Below are 16,408 nucleotides of genomic sequence, written 5' to 3' on the forward strand. Positions count from 1 at the left end.
CTCCGTCGCGTATCATTGTGCAACATGTTTTTTCGTCCGCGCCCTCCTGATCGTCCTCGCTCGACTCGATATAGTCACTCACATCATCATTGTCGCGTTTTGACTGGTCGTCGTTGTGACCCACGGCCGTTATCGCCGCTAATTTTCGTCCGCGATCATTCGTATTGCTCGTATTTGTCGCGTACGTTAATCTACCTGCCTCACGTCCGCGCTTCGCGTCTGTATCGCGCTCGCGCGTATAACGCGTAACTTTTGGTTTGGCGTCTTCTGCGCCGCTATCCGGTAGCTCTACAATGTCGACCGCGCCCTTACGCCGCGCCTCCGGCGAGTCCGTCTTCCGCCATCCTGCCGATTTTTTATACGACGATTGCCTTTGGTTCGCCGTGTCGCGTCTGGCCGCATTGTTGTAACGTCCTTCCGCCTTTCGGTCGCTCGCGCCTCCGCGATTGGTCGATTTTCCCTATTCGGCTATTTTTACACTATTTCCACGGTTATTACCGCTATTATCGTTGGCGCGTCGCGCTTCTCCGCGCAACCGTCGCGTCTCTCTCTAATTCTCTATTGTGTCTAACATGTCGATCATGTCGTTCACCGATTTGACCACGGACGGTCTTAACTCTCTCGCAACGTCCGCGTCGAAATGTTCTCTGACTGTTTGAACAATTTCTTCGTCCGTCATAGGTGGTAACAGAGTCTTCGCTTGACGTGCCACGCCCAAAGCGTACTCCGCCATCGACATTTGTTCCTCCTTGGCTCGATACTTTCCGAAATATACGCGCTGTCGAAACCGCATCTGGGCTTGGCAGCCCCAATATGTCTGCGTAAATAGTCGTTTTATTTCGGTGATATCCTCCGCTAGCTGAAGCTCGTACCATTGGCTGGCCGCTCCTCGCATGCATCTACCAAAATAATGTAGCTGTTCGTCCTCCGGGACGTTTTCGTACAATGCTAACTTTTCAAATTTTTGCAGAAATCGAATAGGATTTTGCCTATCGCTCTTGCCTCTGTATATTAGTTCATCAAATGGATTTTTTATCCACCCGCCTCTGGGTAACCTGACTTTCAACGGTACTACATCTAACGACGATTCGCGTCTGGCTCGTATATTGTCGTAGACCCGGGAATCATTTGTCCGGTCGGGCTGTTCGCCCGGCACTGACTCGCGTACGCTCCGATTGTTATCGATATCCTGCCTCGCTTCGCGTCGATCTCGCCGCATTTGTTCAAGTTCCTCGGCCATCTGTCGCATTTGCATTATGAGTTCCGCGTTTTGCTGAAGTAGCTCTTGATTCGTTACTTCTCCGCGTTGATTGCTCAAATTTAACGCACGACTATTTTCCCCTTCTATATTTTGGGTATCTTGCTGCTGCGTTTGGTTCTCCATATTGCCTTCGCCGTCGCGATAGACAATTATAGGTTCGCGATTCTGATCCGCGCCTATTCTTGCGTTGCTTAATATTTGATCTTCCGGTGTAGCTGGACCGTATGATCTTGTATGTACACCCGGTGGTGTCCTTTGTATGTTTGGCATGCCCGCTTGGGACTTTGCCCACGCCGCTTTTCCGCGACGCGCTCCTTTCGGCCCCGTCTCGCCGCGTGATTTCAGCTCCTTTTTGCGAAATTCTGCTGACCGCTAACGCTTTCGTCGAACAATCACGCTCCGCTCGTACGACCCTCTCAACGCGTTTTTTATTCGCCGTATCGGTATATCGCACGGTTCCGCGTTCCCTTTGGCGCACGTTGTTCCAGCAGTTCGCTTTATTCGCTATTTTCTCGCGTCGCTATATCAGTTTCGCCTTTCACCTTATCACGTTCGACGGGCCTTTTTCTTAACCTTTTGCAAATTTGCTATTTATTTCCCACCCGGTATGTGACTTGCTCAGATTTCAATGACCAAACGAAATTTCCTGATCTCGCGTCAATCCCGATTTGCGTATCACCCGGTATGTGAGAAACTTCGCAGAATACTCTCCGTATCCCGTACTAAATATAACGGGTGTTTGAGAAACACTCCTTTTTTTTATTTTTTCGACTTGGATCGTCGATTGTGGATTAATTCCTTATGGAATATTTCTTTCGCGTTTACGCTGTCGTGTTGATTCGCGTGGAATACCCGTACCCTTGTTAACGAGATTTGTTAGTTGTCACGATAATTTTTGATTGTCGTGACTTCGCGTCGTGTGTATGGCGCACGTTGTTGCGATATTCCTTACACGCGTTCTACCGAATGCACCTTTTCGCGCTACGCCTCACTTTTATTTCCTGCAGTAGTTCTGAATTACGCGTACCGTCTTTGTAACACGACCTTTACTTCATGCTTAAAGCTCGGCGGACAACGTCGTACATTTTCCACGCGATTTGGTTAAGCCACGAATCAAATTCCGTTCGCGACTTCGCGTTCTTTATCGCACGTTGTTTCACGCTCCCACCAAACTCTTAATTCGCACTCTTACCTATTCGGTCCTAGTATTTTACAAACGTATTGCGCTTTTCAAACTTTTTCGCAAGAAACTTCGGTTTCTTTGCAGACTATTATTCTTGAACGGTTTCAATTGCTCGCTGCGATTCGCACGCAATTCGGTTATGCGAATCCTGTCACGGTCGCCAGGTTTTACGGGTTTTTGCCCTGCCGTGAGCCAAGCAAGCTATCGGTGCGAGTTTTACCCCGCTACGTTTCCGAGACCACAGGGTCCCGCTATATCGTCACGCACTAATCACCGCGAGTAATTTCCGCCGTCGAATCCAGTCTATTCTACTGTAACCGTACGGAGGAGTGACTTCCCCCGTTATATCAATTTAATGTTCACCGACACGGTCGCCACTCGATTTTAACCGAGAAACCGAGAAAGGTTTGTAAGGTAAGTGAATAATTTTCCAACCTTTCGATGCCCCGCTGATTCCTCTTTCCCTTTTTTGTTTCAGGTCACCTTGTTTCGCCGCCGGATCTAGGACCGCCGCTGGTTCCGGGACTTCGGACCTCTGGACTGCATGTCTCTGGACCGCCGCTGGACCGCCTCTGGATCTCCCCGAACGGGCGTAGGACCGCCAACAGGTAAGTATCAGGATCAGGTAGGTATATCGACGAGGTAATTAGACCGCACACGAGTGAATTTAATGAATGTATTTCTTTTTAGATAGGTAAAATATTATTTATTTTACTAAGTTTCAGATCAAACAAATTTCGTACTCGAGGATCTTGAGGCTTAACGCGCCTACCGCGGGATGTTCAACGCCGAGTACAAGTATTCGCTACGAGACCGGATTAGAATCAACCGTACTCTTTCAAGCTCCGACGAAGAATCCTCGAACCTTCTCTCCGGCTCCAGCTCCCGGCTTCCGAGCTGCTACCCCACTCTCGCGCGGATACGCCCCTTACCGCCTACTTGGCGCGTGATTGCCATATGCCCGCGCGTGGCGTTCGTCGCTTCCGCGTTCCTGAGCTATTGTTCTCTGTGGCAGGTGTTCCCACGAACAAAAGACCCATTGTCTCGTTCAACTTGTTATTCGTATTCGTACTTGTACACAACTTTCTAAATACATATTTGCGCCGCATTCCGTTTTCCCGTATCCTTAACTTAATTTCCATTAATTTATTATTAGGAGTATAAAAAAGTTCTCGGCTTTAGATTTCATGAAATCGAAACTACATTTTAAATTTTAGTTATTCTCCCGCTCTTTTGCGGTTTGAAAGTGCTGACATATAGCTTTTCAAAATGCCACACAGTTTGGCATTTGATGCATATAACCTTACAAATCGGTGGTGTTTACAATGGCAATAACAAAAGAGCATATTCGATTTTCCATCCACTTTGCGTTTTATTTGAAGAAAAACGCTGCTGAAGCCACTAAAATGATTTGTGCTGCATATGGTGAGAATGTCGTAACACATTCTACGTGTAAAAGATGGTATCAACGATTTCGCGAAGGAAATTTCGATCTTGAAGACCATTCGCGTGCTGGACGCCCTCCCTAATTTGAAACGGACGAACTGTAAGCTTTACTCGATCAAAACACCGAACAAACTGAAAAGGAGCTTGCACAGCAGCTCTTTCTGTACGTTTTCAAATAAAAATTGAATTTTGTGAAAAAAAGCCGAGAACTTTTTTATACTCCTAATATCTTATTGTAGGACCCTTCGGGAAAAGTGAATTCCGCGCGTACATTATGTCTTCTTATGGCTAACGCATTAATTAATTAATGTGACTCGGTGCGCTCGTCCGGGGTTGCTTACAACCTTCGTGTGGGATCTTGCAATACCATTTAGTGCAACTTTACGTTTGTCAATTCATTTCGCCTCGATTCGTCGGATGCTCTTAATTAATGTTTCACTTCGCTTTCTTATGAATTATCGCGGTTCGCGAGTTTCGCGGTCCACGCCTTCGTATGCGATGAACCACCCGTTATACGTACGCCTATGTATACACCGTGACCCCTATCGTGCGTATCTCTCGTGGATCGCAATTTCGTCGTTCTCGCTTCTGGCTCTCTGCCCGATGGTCAATTCTCGCGATTGGTACCGCCCTCAACGCGTTTCCATCCCCGGCTCGCCAATCGGCTCTCTAGTTGGCCCTAGTCCCTGACCGCGCCTCCGTGGTATCGCGTTCTCGGCCTCCGCGCGTCCGACACGCCGTTTAACGGTGATTTCTTGTTGGCCGCGACAACTACAACGCTCTCGCATCGGCAATATGCCGATCGGGTAATTGGTTCGCCTGATTCGCTTACCATGTACCATGGTACCTGTATCTCGGGTTCTACGCCTCCGACCTGCCGACCGTTGGTGGCATTGTTTTACTCGCGGTGCCCGGAACACTTGAACGTCGACAATCCGCCGACCGAGTCGGTGGTTGGTCCAATTCGCCTCCCACGCCCGTGGTACCCCCATTTCGGGTTTTGCGCCCCCGACATATCGATTGATGGCGGTATTGCCTTAGTTGTGCCGCCTGCAATACCTTCGCATCGATAATTCACCGACCGTACCGGTGGTTCGCCTAAATCACTGACCATGAAGCACGTTAACGTCAGCCGACTCGCGACTCACGAGCCCAGCCGCGAAGAAGAAGAAGCCGGAAATCCGGGATGTAAGGGTACTGGACGACCCTATTGCGATAAAGGGGAGGAAAGAAGAGATATACCGGTTGACGAAACGACCGGAGTAAGGTCTCAGCGGAGGCCCAAATGTACATATGTTTACTAGGATAGAAATGCGTTAGGATTAAGGGTTCCATAAGTTTGTCCCATCCGGAATATTATTGCGCCGGGAAACTAGTTTTCTACAATACCGATACAGGTGAAGTTCAGTTAACGTTTTGTGACTTTAAGTTTTGGTTCTGGTTTGTTTTGTTTTTTATGGATGAAAATTGAATCATTTATTTTGCTAACCCGGATAAATAAAGTCGAATATTATTAAATTACAAAGTTTAGTTACCAAGTGGGCAAATAACGGTCCGCAGTTAAAGGTTAAATGACCGACGCGAGAATGGCACATAGCTTGGCTTACCACTCATGGTAGATAGAGTACGGCGTTACCGGATATGGTAACCGCGACGAGCGTAGATCCCGAAACAGAATTGGCGCCGAAAGAGTAAATTACCACCGAGACGGTAAGCACCGACCGCGATATACGCAAAGCAAAAACCGGAGCAATCGTCGCGACGCGTAGCGTAGCGAAATAGGAGCCACGGTAAGGATGGCTATGGTTCCGGGAGCCACGAGGGCCGGAAGCTAAAACCAACATGACCATCACGTCCCTCTCTCTCTAAAACGTGGGAATCAATCGCGATAAAACGAGATTTACGGATAGTTATTAATAGACAATGGCCATCGGGCATGGCTATAGAATCAGCCAAACCACGGGACCCGGAGCCGGGAAACCCATGGGATACGACGTAAGGAGAGGTCAATCGAGGGACCTGATGGACAAAACCCCGCTCCGATGGGTGGAGGCGCCAAACGAACAACCACCCACGAAGGGGTATAGCGGCCAACCGATATGGCAAGCGAGTGTAGCGAGCCACCGGCAAGCGCGTGGACGCGAGTCTCCACATTAGACTTAAGGTAAAAACGCAGTATAAAACCAAGGGTCAGGCGGAGGAAGGTGCATGACTGACCACGCGTAGCTAATAAAAATATCGGCGCTAGAAGGGTGAAATCGTGATCCACGGATGGAAAATTCGGGAATATTCAATCGAAGGAAATAGAATATCGCGTAGCAACCGTCGAAGGTACGAGAAGGAATGTGGTACGTCAATTATATACACATCGACGAATGATTTACGACTTTATTTACGAGAACATACGTCGGCTGGAAGATATTGTAAACCACGGAATGCGGAAGCGTTCGACGCCTGCGTGCGCGAAGACCATTGGTCGCTAGGGGCGTTCCCTGGATAAAGCGGGAGCACCGCGGCGATCCTATATAAGGATGGATGATCCATCGATGGAGGAATTCGTTATCCGAACGCAAGGGGAACTCATCCTCGTAACGTAAAGGGGAACTCGACGGTAGATTGTATTCGGAGGCGAATATCCCGCGGTAGTCGCGTTAATACTAGTCATAGCTTTACATAAGCGAGCAGCTTGTAAACCTGAAACAAAAGGAAAATATATTACATTTTACCAGATTAATTGATCTACAAGTTAATTAATATACAATCGTGTGCGGTATCCTTACCTTCCTAATATACTACCTGATCCCGATAACCATTCGTGGAAGAGCCTACGTCCGTCCGGGGAGACACAACGTTGAGGCAGCAGAGGTCCGGAAGGGTCCAAGAAGCAAAGTCCAGCGACGGTGGATGAAGATCCGGCGACATCCTGGTAAATCTGAAACGAAAAGCGAGGGGAATCAGCTAAGGGGAGGAAATCGGGTGAATCCGTAGCGCGAGCGTAGAATTCTTTCTCAGTTTCTATAGATAAAATTGAGTGGCGACCGTGTCGGTGACACTGGAATCATCGATAATCATTAGCATCACACCTCCGTACGGTTACAGTAAAAGAGGCCATTGCGAACGATTATTCACGCGGAAAGGAGCGAATTTGGGAAGCCGGGCGAGACCCTGTGATCTCGGTGAAGAGGCGTCCGAAATACGCACCGATTGCTCTCTTGGTACACGGAATGGCGACACTACCCGCAACGAAATGGCGACCGTGACAGGACTCGTTTAGGTCTAACCGAGTTCGCGAATCGAAGCGTGGATAATCTAGTAGGGAATAGCAGCGTGCAACGAAACATTGTGAAAATTTCGTGCAACAACCTGTGGAGCGGAATCCGTTTAGCTAGACCGAGTGTAGGACGGGCGATAAAACTAAGGTAGTTCGGTGGGAACGTGAAACAACGTGCGAGAAAAGACGCGAAGTCGCGAAAATCTTACGGGAGATTCGTGGTATAACAATTCGCGTGGAGAACGTGCGACGTTGTCCACCTGCCCTTAAGCCGAGAACGTCATTTATAGGTCGGATTGCGAAAACGGTACGCCAATTCTAAAAAGATGCTTGAAAAAATTGGTGAGTCGTAGCGCGAAGTAGTGCATAAACGATAGCATACGTGATTGTGAATATCGCAACAACGTGCGCCACGCAATACGCGAGGTCGTGGAACCACGAGTTTGAACGGCCGTAGAACTATCGCGTGGTCGTGGGTACGGGTGTTCAGCGTAGATCGGCACGAAGCGCGAAGCGGCGATAAAAGGAAAGGAGAAAAAACTCCGAAATAATTAGACCTGGTTGCGGCGTAGGAGCGCGCGTAACGAGAAAGGGGTCACAGAAGTCCACATATCGAGTGGCATACGAATAAGGCTTCGCGAAGCCGAATACCCGTGTCGCGAAAAACGAGTAGTATTCCGACATAACAAACGGGAGAAATTTTGCAAACGGTTCATACGCTAAAGCTAACAGTGAGATGGACGGTGGAATGCGCGAGAACGTCGTAAAAACGTGCGTTGAGAGACACGCGTGACCGTATCGCAAGCAAAAGCCCAAGGGCACGGTCGAAACCAACGCGGTCATAGGAACGTACGGGTGTTGCGTGCTACCCGGAAATCGAGTACTTAAGCGAGAAGCGTGGGAAGCGGAAGAGGGGACACGTCCGTAACATAGTGCGGGCAACCCATAAGACCGTATGGTCATCGCAAACCACACAAAAAGTGGTACAAATTCAAATTCGCTTACGAATAGCAACGAATTGAGAACAAAACAGGAAGCCGGGGAAAAAGTTTAAGCTATACCCAACTCAATACGCGTAAACCGCATACCACGGTAATCGAAGTTAACGAAACGTCGTAACCACGTACGCAATAGGATACGCGCAGTCGTAACGTGAAGTGGAAAATAAGCGCACGATTGACAAAACGCGTAATCAAAAAACGCACGGGCGTTACGCGATACCACAGATATACCGGGTGTGACGGGAACAGCGTCGTAACCAATAATCAAAATTGGTCCGAAGAAACCCAAAAGGGGCGGGAAAGTGCGGTCAAAGTCCATATCGGGGATGCCAAATCTCCAGCATTCGCCGCAGGGAACTCACACAAGATCGCACGGACCACCGCCACCGAGGGAGGCTATAGAAATAGCAGAGGCAAACGCGAGAACGCGAGCAAAACAAAATCGTATCAATCAAGCCCGTCGGAGCGAGACAACGACGATGGCGGACGAACAGAGTCAGCTGCAAATCCGCGACGGAAACACCAACCGAGCGTTGAATCTGAGCACCGAGCAAGCGCGAAACCTTGAAAATGAGAACGCGGCTTTGGCACGCCAGAACGCCGAGTTGGCGGAGATGATGAGGAGTATGACGGAGCAACTGGAGCAGATGAAAACAGCTATGGGAGAAAATCGCGGATTCCTTGAACACAATCGGAGCGTACGTGGTCTATCGGGCGAACAGGCCGAGAATAAAAGAGACTCCCGTGTCTTCGACGAGGAACCGGCGCGAAGAAATACCCCATTAGACTTGGTACCGCTCCAAGTGAGACTCCCACGAGGGGGATGGATCAAGAACCCATTTGACGAGCTCAAATATAGTGGCAAGAATGATAAACAGAATCCCATAAGATTCCTACAGAAGTTTGAAAAATTGGCCATCTACGAAAATGTCCCGGAGGAAGAGCAGATACATTACTTTGGGCGTTGCATGCGAGGAGCTGCGAGCCAATGGTATGAGTTGCAGCTAGCCGAGGACATAAATGAAATAAAACGCCTGTTTACCCAGACGTATTGGGGAACGCAGGCCCAAATGCGATTCAGGCAGCGTGTCTACTTTGGCAAATACCGAGCGAGCGAGGAAAACATGTCAATGGCGGAATACGCGTTGGGCGTGGCACGCCAAGCGAAGACCTTATTGCCACCCATGACGGACGAAGAGATCGTCCAAACGGTGCGCGAGCATTTCGACCTAGACGTGGCTCGGGAATTGAGACCATCGGTAGTCAGATCGGTCAGCGAAATGATAGAAATGCTAGACACGATCGAAAATGAAAAGGAAACGCGAAGATTGCGCGCGCAAGCACAACGCGCAAGTAATCCAGGCGGCCACGACAAACCGTCATATGGTCGTAGGGACAACCCGAAGGTAGCCGAGCGAGGAAAAACAACGACCAATCGCGGGAACGCTAATGACCGACGGAACGATGCCCGCTGTGACAATTCAGCCAGACGCGACACGGCGAGCCAAGGGCAATCGTCGTATAAAAAATCGACAGGCTGGCGGAAAACGGACTCGCCGGAGGCAACGCGAAGGGGCGCGGTCGACATCGTCGAGCTACCGAACAGTGGCGATGACGACGCCAAACCAAAAGTAACAAGATACACGCGTGAGCGCGAGGCAGATGCCAGACGTGCGCGCGGGACGGAGAAATCGACGACTTATCCGAGAAATTCGGGTAGGAAGCTGGCAGCGATAACGGCTGTCAGTCACGAGGATAACCCCGTGAAACGCGAAGACGACGAAAGAAGTGAAGATGTCGGTTCAAGCGAGGACGAACAGTATAGCGCGGACGAGAAGACGTGTTACGCAATAACACGCAGCGAACGAAACACGCACGAAACACACAGCGACAAGGAATCACCGAACGACGAAACTAACGACCACCCGGTGAACATAATCCGAACGCGCGAAATTGTCCGGGAGCTTGACGAGGACATGGCAAAAGAGCAGAAAAGGAAAGTCGATCAAGCGGACGTGCCGATGATAGAAATGAAATTTGGTAGTAGCCAACGAAAGCTCTCATCGACACAGGAGCACAGGTCACGGCAATGACACGAGCATTCTACGAGCAATTGCGCGAGACGGACCATAAAATGGAGTTACTGCCGATAAAGAAGTTCATCCTGAGAGGCGCGTTTTCCGAAAAGGGATCCACAATTTCCACCAAAGTGCGACTCGAATTCCAATATAAGGACGAAAGGTATGCGCACGAGTTTTTTATCGTGGAAAATTTAGCGTACGAGGTCGTATTGGGGATCGATTTCCTCGTAAAATACCGCATGAAATTAGCATGCGACGACGAAATCGATGTACGGTTTCGAAAATCGATCAATCCGGTCGTACGAGTGAACGCGATGAAACGCGAAGACGCCATGACGCAATTACAAGAAGTTTTGGACAACCACGCCGAGTTATTTAACGGTGAGATTAACCGAGTCAAACACTACGAGCATAAGATCGAAATGAACGTGACTCGACCATATAAAAGGAAAACATATCCCATACCGGAGATTCACATGAATCGCGTAAGAAAATACATCAGAGATCTCGAGCACAAGGGAATCGTACGGAAACAAGCGACCCAATACGTAAATCCACTGGTAGTGGTAATCAAGAAGAACGGTGACATTCGTTTGTGCCTAGATGCGCGCGAAATAAATAAACAAATGGCCAACGACCATGCTCAACCGCCGACAATAGAGGAGATATTTAGACGTATAGGCAAGAAGAAGTGGTTTTCGACCTTGGACGTAAGCCACGCTTTCTGGCAAATCCCACTAACGACAGACTCTATGAAATACGCTGGATTCCTGTTTGACGGCCAAACATACGTATTCCAACGTATGCCATTTGGTCTGAAGACCTCAGGAGCGTCATTTACCAGAGCCATGCACGAAACATTGGGGGACCAAGAATTCTTGTTGGTATACCTCGATGACGTACTGATAGCATCTGACTCGTTGGAGGAGCATTTAATCCATCTTGAGTGGGTGTTAAGAAAATTAGAAGAAGCTGGATTTCGTTTGAACCGCGACAAGTGCGAGTTCCTACGCCAGGAAATTAAATTCCTAGGACATACGTTCAACGAGATTAAGGCCGAAATAAACGAAGAAAACAAGGATAGCGATCGAAAACTTCGAAAGGCCACGAAACAAGAAGAACGTACAATCGTTCCTTGGATTGGTCAATTGGGACCGCCGGTTCATCAAGAATTTAGCCCGACTGACCAAACCATTAGAAGAGTTGCTGAAAAAGGGCAAAAGTTTGAATGGACACCGGAGCGACAAAACACATTTAAGGAAATTAAACAAGCGTTTCGCGAAGCGCCGGAGCTGTATTTATTCAGACCAGACGCGCGATACGGCATATACGTAGACGCGGCGCGAACGGGTCTAGGTGCGAGGCTGTACCAATACAGCGGTGACGCGGACGCGGAAGCGCGACAAACCATAGGCTACGCGAGCAGAAGTCTGAAGGGCGCGGAAATTAACTATACCGTGACCGAGTTGGAATGCCTAGCGCTCGTATGGGCGTTGCGCAAGTGGCACACGTTGTTGCTCGGCAGACACGTACGCGTGCATACCGATCACCAAGCTTTAAAATTCCTTAGCACATGCGTACAGAATAACGGTAGAATCGCACGATGGTTTGCGTTCCTACAGGAATTTGACCTCGAGATAGTCCATTTGCCCGGGCGAGAAAATGAAATCGCCGACGCACTTTCGCGGAAGGCCGTAAACGCCGATCCGACGAGCGAAATCGTCAAACGGATAGCCATGATACGCGACGTAGACCAGGGAAAAAATACCCATGCATGGATAGAGGTAATCCAAAAGGCGCAGGGCGACGAAGTGACGTTGCAGGAAGCTAGGCAAAACCATCCGGAAATGGTGTACGAACGCGACGGTTTGATAAGAATCAAACGAGATGACGGCGAAAAAATCGCATTGCCACGTGCAATAACGTGGAAAATAACGCGCGAAATACATCAGCTTTTAATACATTTCGGTACGGACAAAACATTTGACTTCCTGAAACGCTATTTCGACGGGGCGAACTTTGCGCGTGTCACGCGAGACGTGGTAGCTTCGTGCGAAACATGTCAGGCTACGAAATACTACACACGTCCCATGGTAGGAACCCAGTACTATGAATTACCTGAGGCACCGGGCGAAACTCTGTCTCTCGACATATTCGGACCATTGCCCGCGACCTATCACGGCTATAAATACATTTGGGTAGTTATGGATCAATTTTCCAAATACACAAAATTGGCCCCAATGAAGGACCAACGCCTCGAAACTATAATACAAAGTTTGGAAAATCGATTCTTCGCGGATGTAGGAATACCGCAAACCATTTTAACGGATAACGGAACGCAATTCCGAACTGAAAAATGGCGAGAATTTGCCGCCGAAAAGGGGTTTCAAGTTAGGCGAACGACAATATATAATCCACAATCCAACCCCGTAGAACGCGTTATGCGCGAGTTAGGTAGGATAATTCGGACATATTCGAGTCAACGACAACATGCCTGGTACAAAATACTTGACCGTGCGGAGGAAGTAATTAACCATACGAGACACGCGTCGCACGGATTTACCCCTATAGAATTAAATGCCGGTGAGAACGGGCACCTTAGCGCAATTCACCCCGTGCTGATTCCCCGAGAAGATCCGGAGGAACGACAACCGTGGGCCGAAAAGGTCGAACGAGCGAAACAACGATTGGCCGAGGCGGCACGGAAGCGGAAGGTCCAAGCAGACAAACACGGGACGGCAACATATTACGTTGGTCAGCGGATTTGGGTGAGGCTTCACCGAAGGTCCGACGCAGGACAACGATTGGCCAGAAAAATTCATCTGGTATACGAGGGGCCATACAGACTCCAACGGGTCGTTCATCCAAATGCATATTGGTGGAGGACCTAGATGGACAGACCATTGGAGTATTTAACGCCCGACAACTTAAACCACACCGAGCGGCGGAACTACAGGACCCCGAGGAAGGCGTTCAGGGCGACGACGAACGGCGCGACGGACCTGAACGAGACGGAAATGACGGGGAGTCCGAGGACGACACCAATACCGAGTATGACGATGACGAAAACGACCAGCGCGTGGAACCTGCAGATGGGTACGTCACGGAAGAGGATCGCGAAGATACCCGAGCGGATCCCGAAGAAAGGCGAACGAGAAGCATCGAAGACGAGGACGGATGGGATAGCTCCGACGAGGAGTGTGACGAATCCGATGAGAATGACAGTCGACGATCGGAGCGCGATGATGACGAGACGTTTATGCCGTCGGATACCGAGAATGACGCGGAAAACGAAAGTACCCGCGAAACCGAGGCAACGCGATCACAAGAACGCGCCGCGAACGAAACCATGGAAATCCCTTCGTCCAGTGGCCGAATCACGGAACCGCGATCCAGGGACGAAGAGTACTCCACCGAGGAAAGCGGCGACGACTCGGATGGTCACGACGACACCCGAACCAGTGCAATCAGCGATACGGGCGAAAGCAGTATCGAGAGTAGGGAGAGCCACGACCCGAATGGGCGTGACCATGTGCGAGCGAACCAGTCAGAGGACGAAAGGGACGTGCCATCCGAAGCGGATGGCGACTCGATCGAGGAGATAGCCCGACGAATCGAGCAAGCGAGGGTGCGGGAACGAGCAGGAAACGAAACGATAGAAATTCTGTCGGCCAGTCACTCGAATGCAGAACCACGAGTCACACCGGAGGAGGTAACACAAACGCCAAATCCGGAGGACCGAGAGCCCGAGGAACCTTGGAGAGTGGTGGCAGAACGACTGCTACCCCCGCCAGCGGACATTGACGAGGACAACGACGTCGAAGGGATTGGAAGCGAGCCAGGCGAACCTTGGAACGCAGTGGCAGCGCGGCTGCTACCACCACCACGTGACAGCGAAAGCGACGAATACAACGTGACGGGTGGAACACCCAATGAGGACACAGCAATCGAGATTCAAGATTCGGACGAGCCAAGTGTCATAACACTGAACATGATGTGGGTCGATCCGGAGGACAGCGACGCTTCAACGGTCAATTACGAAGATTTTTTACCAGAGCATCACGGCGCATAGTAGCCTGACGGAGGGTGGTAAAATCCTCATTAAAACGACCAGGAGAAACGGCGTACTTACCCCGGTTAGTGAAATGTCCATCGACGATGAAAATGGCGAAGAGGAATCCCACGACGAACAAATGCCAAACAACGGAATGGTGCGGCAAGAGGAAGAGGACCAGATCGACAACGGGGACATCCAGAACGAGGCGCAGCGACGAACCCACGACGACCTGCAACAGAAAAAAGACAATGAAATCACTAAAGTGTCCATTGAATATGAGGTGGCTACCGTACGCGCAAGTACCACCAAGACAAACAAAAGGTGCGCGAACGAGATTTCCAGAACGACGGGGAGTATGGACGTGAGTGCGCGAAAAGTAAAAAAGTTACGCACATTCCGTAAACATAAAACGTCGAAAGGGCAGGCAAAAACGCGTGCGGCTAGGAAAGTAAGAGATCACCGCGGCAAATTTGCTAAAAATAAGACCAGACATGACACCCGGTTTACGCTAATAAAGAGCGCGAAACGCAACGGACACACGGTAGACGCAAAGGAATGCGGTAGGGCCCGTAAACAGCCCATCGAACAAAGGCCCGCAATAACACGCGCACACCACGCGGAAAATAAGTGGAGCAAGGTGGGATCGAAGGCGAAGACAGCGGCGAGCCACGATCAAATTCAGACAGTCATTCGGAGCACGACGAAAGTTACGCACACGTCGTACGCGAAACCGAGTGATCGAATAGTGATGGAGCCGCGAAATGTGACATTTGGTGAACGGCAGGAGGCCGTATTACAGCTGCTGGACCAGCGCATCGCGGAAGCCGAAGACCGCCGTAAAATCGAGCGGGTCTTACAGACGGCGGAGGTACGAGCAGGCACGGTAGCAGAAACGCCACCCACACCGGAGGAGGTCACCAGGGCCCAGCTCATGGTCAATAAAATGATGCATCTTGAAAAGATGAGGGGGCATCACGTGGGGAAGTGCCAGCACCTGGAGATACGCGACCCGAGCACGGGAACGATTATTGCCCAGGCCACAGTAGCGGTATCATTTAGATACACCGACCCAGACGACAACACACCCTTTAAGATCATGGTGGACGCTCAAGGGCGCAACATAGACGTCCATACGGTGGTAATCGCCGCTAATGAAAGGGGCGGTGACGACGTTGCCGATAAAGACAACGAGCAAGACCACAACCGCGAAGATAAGGACAAGGAACAGGCGGACGAACCCGAAGGGGACGACAAGCAAAGTGAGAGCGGTGATAGCACGGCTCAGCAGGACGACGAAAGCGGACGCGGCGAAGACAGCCACGACGAAAACGACGGCCAAACACAAGGAAAACCGGACCTAAGCGAGCCAAACCACACCGATCCGGAAGACGCAAAAGACGAAAGCGACGCATCAAAAAGCGAAGGAGCGCGTAAGGAACTCGGCGTCGCAGAACTACCAAGCAAAATAACGCGGGGAAAGCAGCAGCCGAGGACGCCGGAAACAAGCTACCGGACACGCCAAACCCAGTTAAGAGCACGTCGGCGAATCGAGTCCGACAGCGATGACGACAACACGGAGGTGGCATGGACAACCACGCGGCACGAAGTAAGCTTGTCTACATCGACGAAGAGAACCCCAGGAAGAGAGGCAGCACAAAACGCGTACAGTCGCATTAGCGCAGTGTTTTCCATAGAGCACCAGGAAGGCCTGGCGGTGAGGCGCGACCGACGGCATTACCGTGAGGCGAGTCGCCAATCGGCATCAAAGTGACAGGAAGCGGCGAGTCGACGCAGAAGCGCGAAACTCCGCTGACGGGGAGAATGAAGCCGTCAGCCGACTCGCGACTCACGAGCCCAGCCGCGAAGAAGAAGAAGCCGGAAATCCGGGATGTAAGGGTACTGGACGACCCTATTGCGATAAAGGGGAGGAAAGAAGAGATATACCGGTTGACGAAACGACCGGAGTAAGGTCTCAGCGGAGGCCCAAATGTACATATGTTTACTAGGATAGAAATGCGTTAGGATTAAGGGTTCCATAAGTTTGTCCCATCCGGAATATTATTGCGCCGGGAAACTAGTTTTCTACAATACCGATACAGGTGAAGTTC

At 50.2% G+C, this 16,408-nt stretch overlaps 1 long non-coding RNA gene across 1 annotated transcript; it reads right to left on the reverse strand.

Annotated features, from left to right (window-relative positions):
* Positions 1–6,524: 6,524 nt before the first annotated feature.
* On the reverse strand, positions 6,525–14,661 carry LOC139785369 (uncharacterized). The gene is made up of 2 exons (XR_011721921.1): positions 14,376–14,661; positions 6,525–6,822 (listed from the first exon to the last, which is right to left on the reverse strand). It is a non-coding gene; the product is annotated as an uncharacterized lncRNA (long non-coding RNA).
* Between the last annotated feature and the right edge of the window lie 1,747 nt (positions 14,662–16,408).

Source organism: Temnothorax nylanderi, unplaced genomic scaffold (assembly GCF_030848795.1).
Source record: "Temnothorax nylanderi isolate EJ_2023f unplaced genomic scaffold, tnyl_v1.0 TNYL_tig0788_pilon, whole genome shotgun sequence".
Lineage (NCBI taxonomy): Eukaryota > Metazoa > Arthropoda > Insecta > Hymenoptera > Formicidae > Temnothorax > Temnothorax nylanderi.